Here is a 10,002-nt window from a genome sequence, read left to right as displayed (position 1 = left end):
ACCGTAACTAACTAATAAATAATATGTTAGTTAGTTAGTTAGTACGTGTCGTAGTAGTGGTGGTAGTAGTAATAATAATATTATTACTACTATATATATATATATATATATATATATATATATATATATATATATACACATATAATAAATTTTATGTAATTCAAAATGCATAATAAAGTAGTCATAAAATGCAAAACTCTGTTAATGTAAAGTACTTAACCTTTTAGATATATACTTTGAATCTTCCTTTGAATTTTCTTTCTCTTTTTAAATCTTCCCACAGCTTTGAAGCTCTTCATTTCTGTAGTTACTATTTACATTTAAAAATAGATATTAAGATTTTTATTTTATTTTTCACATAATAAAATATCAAATTGAATCTTTTTTAATATATGAACCTAGCACTAAACAGATTAATTAATAGACCTGTTTGTCATCCTTGTTTTATAATTATTATTTTTATCACAAGATTGCATGGATGTTTATTCTGAGTTTATATTTATTTTTGCGAAATGAATGTAAGTCGATAAATAAACATTTTATAATATAAATTAAAACGTATCAAGTGAAGAATTCGAATCCTATTAAATCCTATTGAAAAATCCTACTGTTTATTCTTTTTTATAAGCCTACTTTTTTAAATTCATTTTGCATTTTATCTAAATAAATTTATGCTATAAATGAAATATCAGTGCACGCACGCACGCACGCACGCACACACACACACATACACACACACATACATACGCGCGCGCGCGCGTAATATTTGTAAATAATCTTTTGACGAGTTCCTCAATTTTTCGAATAATATTAAATGTTGAGATAATATTAAGAGCTAATAAAAAATTTTTCACGATGGTGACTCGCAGTACTTGCTTTTTTGGTCACGTTAATGAGCAAAGTAGTAGTTGCATAAGATAGTTAAATTACTTTCGTCATGGTAATAGTTAAATCGACGAGCATTAAAAAACCTCAGGCAGACACGAGCGTTAATAACTTTTGGAACAAATCTCTTAAGATTTTCTTGCTTCTTGCGTCGTCTCATCGAATTAAACTATTCGCTGTTTCTTGTATGAAATAGCTTGTGCTCGTGATAAGTATAATAACAAGCATCCAGTTTGTCCTGTAGCGATAAATCAAGCATCCTTTAAGAAACTCATTAATTGTTTTTTTTCTTTTTCTTTCTGTGACCGGAGGAATAATCCTTCTGAAATTTTAATAACGAGTCCGCCATTTCAGTTTCTTTGAGTAATGTCGTCTGACATACTCGTTTTTCTCTTTCTTATTCGTTTGGAAACACTGATGGGAGACACGATCTTCTGATGCGAAAAAATAATTACAACACAAACATGTCTCAATGTTATCTCAACTTATTATATATATAATTGTACATGATCGCAAGGTCAAGAGCTATTTTTTATCAACACCAACGTTATCGAGTATTTTCTTGTTTTTACGTTACAGATACGTTGGCGAGAAACTATCAATTCTCTTTAATTAATCGCTAGGAAAATTGCGATAGATTCCACAGAGAGTGACATTTGAAAAAGCGTTTATATCGAAGAGACACTTTAAATCGGTGATTGAAATACGTGTCACTGTTGAATAAACGGAAATTACAAGGGAATATTGAAGAACGTATCACTTCTTTTAATTCGGAAATCGAAATAAAAGAAGAAAAATCGATGCTCCCGATTACAGTAAAACTCTCGCAATAAATCAGCGCGCAGTAGAATACTTTAAAATCGATCCGACGCTTTCCCTTTCTATAGTTTACTTTAACTCCTTGTTGTTTAACTCTCTGTGTGAACGAAGATACATCGCATGTTCAAACAATCTCGTTAGACACGGGACTTAACTTTTCATACTTATTAACTTGTAGCGATTTACTAAAAACGATTAACTACAATACACATTAATTATTCACATTATTCTCACTTACATTTGACCTTTCATATATATATATATATATATATATATGATAAAATTAAGTTACTGTACCTTTAACAGTGTGTGCAGGAGAAAAGGATTAGCGATTAACGTTATTAAGTTAATTTAGGACGAGAGAAAAGGATAAGAGCGAATTTACAACAAAATTGCATTAAAAGAATATTTTTTGCATTATGCGTACACATGATACAATGTGTAGCGAATGTGTTAAATTTAAATTTATATGATATTTTTTCGGAGAGACAAATGTAGAGAGGGAAATAAATTTCCATATGCGTTCAAAGATATAAATCGCTCAACAAGAGAACTGTTTTTCAGGCTATCATTTAAAGTGCTATCATAGCGAACTGGCTAAAATAGAGTTTCTGTGTCAGTAATTCTCGCCGCAGAACGACAGGACGAAACGCATGTCAACCAAACACACACGCGACGTTTACGATACGCATTGCCATTTTATTCTCCACGGAGATAATTCCATATTTAATAAATATCGAATTATATCATGCATAAAGTTCCAGCGTGAAATGACGCAACGATGAGGTGCGTCAAAAATTAAAACAACGAGCGTATGCGAATTTATAATATACGCAGACAACTTGAGTTAGTCACCTGACTTGTAACAGTGACGAATCTGACGTAGTTCGCCATTGTAGCAAAATATTCAAATAAAATACAAAATCATAATGTAGTAAACTTATAAGAAACAAATAAGATCATATATATTAAATAGAAATTGAGCGATAAGATTAAAGATGTATAAGTGAAAAATGCTACATTTGTCAAGGCGGTTCTTCATGTGCCTAATAATTCTTGTGAATTTATATAATTTTCAGTTTAATTGTGCGCCAATTATTTGTCAGTCTTAAAACACAATCCTAAACCGAAGCTAAAGTAGTAATATCACAAATTATGTTGACAAGCAATTTAATAGATATTATTACTGTAAGTAAGCATTTTAAAAAGCTGTTTATAATGATTTGATGCTAATAAGCATCTTAAAAACTATATTAATTATTTAAAAACAAATTAAATTATAAATAATTTATAGCAAAAAATATAAATTTATAAGAAAATAAAATCATGATGATGTCTTAATAATATCATTATGATTTTTATGTTTTTAAGTACGCAAAATCGAGAGAATTTTCTATAAATGCAATTTACCTCTCGAATTTGGCACCATCATTCTTGAAGTGACGGGTTCTCGTTAATGTTGAGAAATGTCAAATCTATGGATTGCTGTTATTCAAAATTAATGTATTATCAGCGTTATGCAGCTCACATAAAAATTAACGAGGGCAATTAATGGTCCGACTGATTTATTCATCATGTCAGCGTTTGAATTGTGAAATACGTATGGTTGTTCTTTGGAAATACTTTTTCTAGAAGATCAAGATGATGTTAGTAATGTAAAATGTAGAATTAATTAAAATAATTATTATACTTAAGCGTGGTAATGCGATACTACATTCTAACAATGTAATTATTATTACGCTTCGTTTGTATGTTTGTCACACAACCCAAGAAACAGACAAAAGTCAATAAAAAATCAAACAGTCAAATTTTATAATCAAGAATCATTATTTTGACTGTTATGATGTCAAAATAGAGTCTCATTTTGACTTCCTCGATAGAGAATTAAAAGTATTCAGTCGTATGTCATTAATTCTGAATTCATATTCAGATGTAAAAAAAATTCTTTTTTTGAAAAATTTTGAAAAGAATTCTTTTCGCATCTGAAAATAAACTCAGAATTGATGACACAACTAAATTCTTTTTTCATTCTTTTTGAATTCTCTGTGCTATCTCTTAATTTGGTGTATTTCTTGGAAGGCTGAATCGTATGTCGTATGAGAATGTCATAAGAATACTGTTTCTAGGCTAATATTAGTAAATTAATTGTTGCAGTCGCAGAAAGTTGAAATTAGTTCGACTCCGTACGACAAGAGTTCTCGCGATTTCGACATCTCACGAGAAACATTACTTTATACGACGTTCTTTTATGACACTTGTATAACTATTATAGACAAAACTTTAAAGATAAAGCAATTTATTAATTTTAAAATATACATTTAATTCAGGCTTGGCAAATTTTATGACTATTAGATTCATTGTTAAGACGCATTATTATTTCTGCATTTATGTTTTGCCCACATTTAGCCGGCAATTCTGATAAAAGTGATCTGATAAAAAATAAATAATAAGGAACTTAGTTACTTTTTACTAACTCGATTAGTTTCAATTTAATAAAAATACACAATTCAAAAATTGCATTTCTATTTTGTTTTAGCAATTATTATTAATCTTCTTAAAACACAGAATCAGATATTGAATAATGTAGCGCAATTAAACAGGACACATCAAATATAATTATGTAATAAATATTTATACAAAAATATAAAATTTTAAAATATTATATAGCAGTAACGATTAGCTCTTTAAATGATATGATACATCGAAAAAAGTTCAATCAAATAAGCATACGTTCGTGCAGAATTCTTTGCGCTTAAAAGTAACACATAACTTCATATGTAATGTCTGAAAATATTATATTTTATATCCTTTAGCTCGTTGAAGGTCGAGAAATTGCGCTTCGTGTAAAGTTCATGGTTGAAACTGCTCGTTACGAAAAGAAAATGTTATCGCATATACGTAATCGAATGGTAATAAAAAATTCTAATATCAATTACATAAGTAATAGTACACAAACAATTTTGCAGTAGTAATCACAATTTTGATAAAAATAAACACTTAAACACATAAATAATCATTATGTCATTATCTAATAATAAATAAATATACAAATAAATAATAATATAAATCGTGAAATTAATTTTGCATTGGACATGAGAAAATAAATACGTAATTTGTTGGAATTTTATGTGAACACGAATCTGAGAGCAAAAAAAAAAGATATAGCTTGAAGTAGCAATTACGATGCACATTTTACTTTTAAACTATTTGGTTAATTAAATCTTATCTTTTGAAACCACTGTTGCGTTTATTATCATATAATATCATGGTAGCTTAATTAATAACGCATTAAATGGAGAAGCAAACAATGCTGCCGGCAATTTCTGCGGGTAGGACATTATTAATGGTCCAACGAATCAATCGTAGCGCGCTAATCACCGCTATTATCATTTATTCAAATATAATATACCGATGTTTATGTCTACATAAACTTAATCAGATGACTTTTATAATCAGATTTTTTTTATTAGCGTGATTCCATAAGATTTTGCATCTTACAATTAGTCGAATTCTGATGTCGAAAAATAAGAATTGAGATAAAAAAAAAATAAGAAATAAACCTGAGAATAGTCATTGAAATAGTTTAGCAACGAGAAAAATTGTGAATTTTAAAATTGTGTTCTTTTTTGGATATATTTTTTTCTTTTTTAATAACTATTCTTTACAAATTTTTATAAATGTGTAATTCCATTCGTAATAAAGGAATACTGTCATAAGTTACTTAACGCTATTTCTTTTATAATATTTATTTCTTATTTTTTTAGAAAATTCTCAGAAAATTTAACTTCTCAAGTACTAATAAATTGAAAAGTAATCAATAATATTTAATGAATTGTTATAATAATAGTGATTTTTAATTGGAATGTTAAAATATTCCAGGTGATTGTTTACATAAAGAAAAAATAATAATACTATTTCTGTATTAAGGCTAAATTTAAAAATAAGTAAAGTTTTATACATTAAAATATCTAAAAAATATTACAATTAAGCAAAGTGAAATTTATTATTTAATTCCATAAATAGAGATGTGATAAAGTTTTGATATATGATAAACTCAATTGTTAAAAATGTTTTTTGCGCATTTAAAAATATCGCCTTAAAATATTTGTACGAAAAATAGGTATATATACGAAAAAAAGTGAATCAAGAATTCATAAGATGTCAGAATATTAGGGGAATATTATTTCTTAAAAATAACGAAAGAGAAATTTCATAATACACGGATGTGTTTTTCAATTGTAAAATTTCTAGATACACGGCAACACAAGTTGCGTTTCAATGTCGTAATCGTCGATATTACACATTCGTACTCAGCTCGAGGATTACTAGTTGGCTGTGTAAGCTTGTATTTTTTTAATAACAATTAATTAATTTTACTAATCTCAGCGACTATAATGAGGTTTAAGAACATTAAGTGACCGACATTTTTGTTTTTTTTATTTAATACAAACGGAAAAAGTTATATTTAATTTAACTTTATTTATTCAAACCGTGCACAGCGTATATATACGTTCTGTTCTAATTGAGTTGTGCTACACTTTGTATAATTTCTGTGTAGGTTTGTATTAAAATATATTAAGTAATTAGAAAGCACTTTATTCTCTAACAAAATACGGTGGATTCTATGAAAAATGTTAAAATGTATTTAGAGATCGTTGGAGCATATCAAAAGCAAAATACAGACAATCGTCGGGTGCAATTCTAGCGGAATTTATTTTCGCATTCATTTCCTTGCAAAACATTTCTTTTAAAAATTATAATGGTTTTGCATAACCAACGAGGGTTGCTCTTACGTTTGTTACGGGCGGATATAACGCGGATATGTAAATATTGCTCGGCTTCCTGACAGTATTCAACAACCTTAACTGTTTGAAGTGCACCTGAGTGCCCGGAGCAACTTTCTTCATTCTCGTCGCGACAGCGTCGTATTCGCGGCAGGTGGTTACTTCAACTTTGACTTATAATTTAAAAATTCATCCGCCTAACTTACTGTAATCCTATGCAATTTAAATGAGACACGAAGAGGCGTGAATTTAAATTCATATTTGACTGCCGTCGTCACGTGCTACAAAGTACCTTATTTTTATTGAGATTTTTTTCAGAGATGCGTTCCGATTGTTGGGATTTCATAACACAGGATCAATCTTTGAAGTTATTCTCATTAATTGGAGTGTTCTCATTAAAAGAGGCAAATTTCCAGAAGAAAGGCATCCAAAAAGAATATAAATAACATAATAAAAAGATTAAAAAACATTTTATTATATCATTTAAATCCGCTGTCTAGATATTCACACAGGAAATATGAGAAGCTTGAAATAATGTATTAACCATCTCGCTGTAGAAACATAGTACTCTTTTATACACAAATCAAAATATTTTACAAGCATTTCAAATTTAGAATACACAGCGATTATTCGAATGCAAGGGTGAAATTAATAGAAAAAACAATTGAGCGATGGAATATTACGCGAATAATCAAGAGTATTTTATACATATAGGATTGCGATCGCGAACATCATCAGTCCACTCAAACGCCTCCGCTGCTAATGTCTAAATAAATATATCTGTCGCGGTAATGGCAACGTTAATTGATCTCACATACAATGTCGAAAGTCTTCAGGCTTGAAAGAAGGGATAGAGTATCAGATGTCGCCGATGTGGTCTTCGTCTTGAATTACACATTTGCAGCATAAAATATTCAAATCGTTTTATCAACGCTTTCCTTCGAAAAACAATTTTTCTTAATTTATGTTGTAACTTGCTTTTACGATATTATTTTTTTTCAAGTACATATTCGAGAGGAAAGTGATGTGTCTTCGTGAGTAACTACGAAATTGCGCTTCGCATAAAAGAGAAACGGAGAAAAAGGCGATGGAGGGTAATGAAATTAAGTAGTACAACATAATTTTATATCAAGTAATGCAATTGTATATTTTAGAAAAACGTAATGATACATGCAGAGCAAAAGCGTAGTAAAAAGTTGTGGCGGAACCGTCGCTGCTGACATTCGACACGAAACTTCGTTGCGTTGTTGTATCATCAACAAAATCCCTGTTTTAGTAATAAGTTCATTTTCCACATAAATAAGTTTATTTTGCTTGCCAAAAGTTAACCCACGCTCATGAAAAATAACGAATAAACAACGCAATACGAAATCATATCGTTTCAGTTTACGTGATTAAATAATATTAAATTAGATGTTGCACTGTTAAATTGAATATTAAATTTGAATGTTGAATATCGAATAGAATATTGATAATAATATTTACATATAATTAAACATTGTTAGATGAACTAATAGATGATTAATTTGTCTTATTGTAGAACAAAAACTGTCGACTAAGGAACGGCGAGATAAAAATTTGATCAGTCCAGCCAATATATTCCCTAACGTTTACAAATAACGTTTCGTATTTATTTCAATGTCCGCAAATAAATTGTTTTCGTGTCAGTGTCGTTTCTGTTTGCTCTTTTTTAATAAATTTTAACGAATTTACTTGCGTGTACAATTTCGATGCGTATTTTGCACAAAATTGCCTATTATAAAAATGAAAAAAAAAACATAAAAAAGAGAGCGCAAAAGGTGAAAGAGAAAGAGTGCAAAATTCAGTGTAGCATCTATCGAAACGATCGATTCATCGAAAGGGCGACGTGCTGATAACATGTTGAATGAATAGGACAAGGCAGGAGTCACGCCTTCCACGATCGGCTTTATCATACATTATACAAACTTTGCTCGTCGCCGCCCTGGCCACCGTCGTCGCCGTCGCCACACCTAATCATCGAGTGATAAAACACACCGCAGTAGAACGCAGAATGGTCGTAGTGTTTCTCACCCCGCGTTGCACTGTATGTCGCCATAAATGTCCGTTCGATACGTGCGTAGAATGCGTCAACGGGTTTACATTTCGTTGATGAAAAGCTTTTGCTGTGCCGAACGCTTTGATGCTCCGACCGATTTGTCGTAAGTTTCCACGAAAGCGTTCGCACGTAATCGGATACGTAGATTAATCTTACGTCAAATATGTGTAGGATGAAATGATTAATCGCGTTTTATGAAATATCTCGATGAAGATTTATTTTTTCCCTTCCATTTATTGCAGAACCTTTAACTGTAACAAGACTAGTCACCTTCCACTTTTTTTTTACGTAAACGATCATCTGAGATATTTTTATTTCCCAATTAAAATCACTATTGCAACAACGTATTGTATATTATTGATTGTTATCTGATTTATTGGCATTTGAGAATATTAAAGAATATTATATACAGAAAAAAATACTGTTCTTAAACGACCATAATATATTCATATATAATAAGCAAAAATATTGTAATTTGTTTCATTTGATTTGATTAAATTTGTATTGATGTAAAACTTTTTATTGAGCAAGTCTTGAATTGAGTGCAATGTAATAGTTGCATCAACACAAATTCGAATCAAAATCTTCAAATTAAAATCTTTGAAGCAAGATTATAATATTGTTGCTTATATATGAGTATATTATAGTTGATTTAATAGTTCTTTTTCTTTGTGGATTTAGTTACAATTTTCTGAAAAAAATGTAGAAACCAAATATTAAACGGATTAAATAAAGATATTTTTAATAATTGAGTATTATCACGTATCGCATTTTTATTTATAGCACTATTAACAATTTTTACTTTCCTCTCGCATCTTTATAATTGTAATATTTTTAAAAATATTTTAATGTGATTTTTTAGCTTAATTCTTATTTTTTTAATTCTTAACCTGGAAGTAGTCACTTTATTTTTTATCTAAATGATTACTACAGTGTTTTACACTCAAATCTTAACTTAAAAATCATTATTATTAATAAAACGTTATATGTTATTATTAATTGTTTTCCGATTTATTGTATTTGAGAATGTTATGGATATGAATTTACTCAAAATTGTCTAAAATCGATAAATAAATATAAATATTACAAACGGAGCAAGCGTGTTAAATAGTTTATTATAATTTTTCTAAAAAAATAAAGATTTTAATTAATATAACACTTTTTTGCAGCTTTTTGATGGAACTCCATATTTAAAGGTTTGTTTAAAAAATAGTTATTATACAAAAAGATATTATATAAAAATAGATATTATATAAAAAGAGAACAAAATATGTTCAAAAAGAAAAAACATTTTATCCATTTTAAAACCAATACATCTCAAATAAATCGTATATGTTTCTTGTATATGTTCGATTACACACACACACACACACACACACACACACACACACACATACACACATACACACACACACACACACACATACACACACACAC

The sequence above is a fragment of the Atta cephalotes genome (assembly GCF_000143395.1).
Source record: "Atta cephalotes unplaced genomic scaffold scaffold00010, whole genome shotgun sequence".
NCBI lineage: Eukaryota > Metazoa > Arthropoda > Insecta > Hymenoptera > Formicidae > Atta > Atta cephalotes.
The sequence above is the reverse complement of the archived record's forward strand: the minus strand, read 5'-3'. Positions refer to the sequence as shown.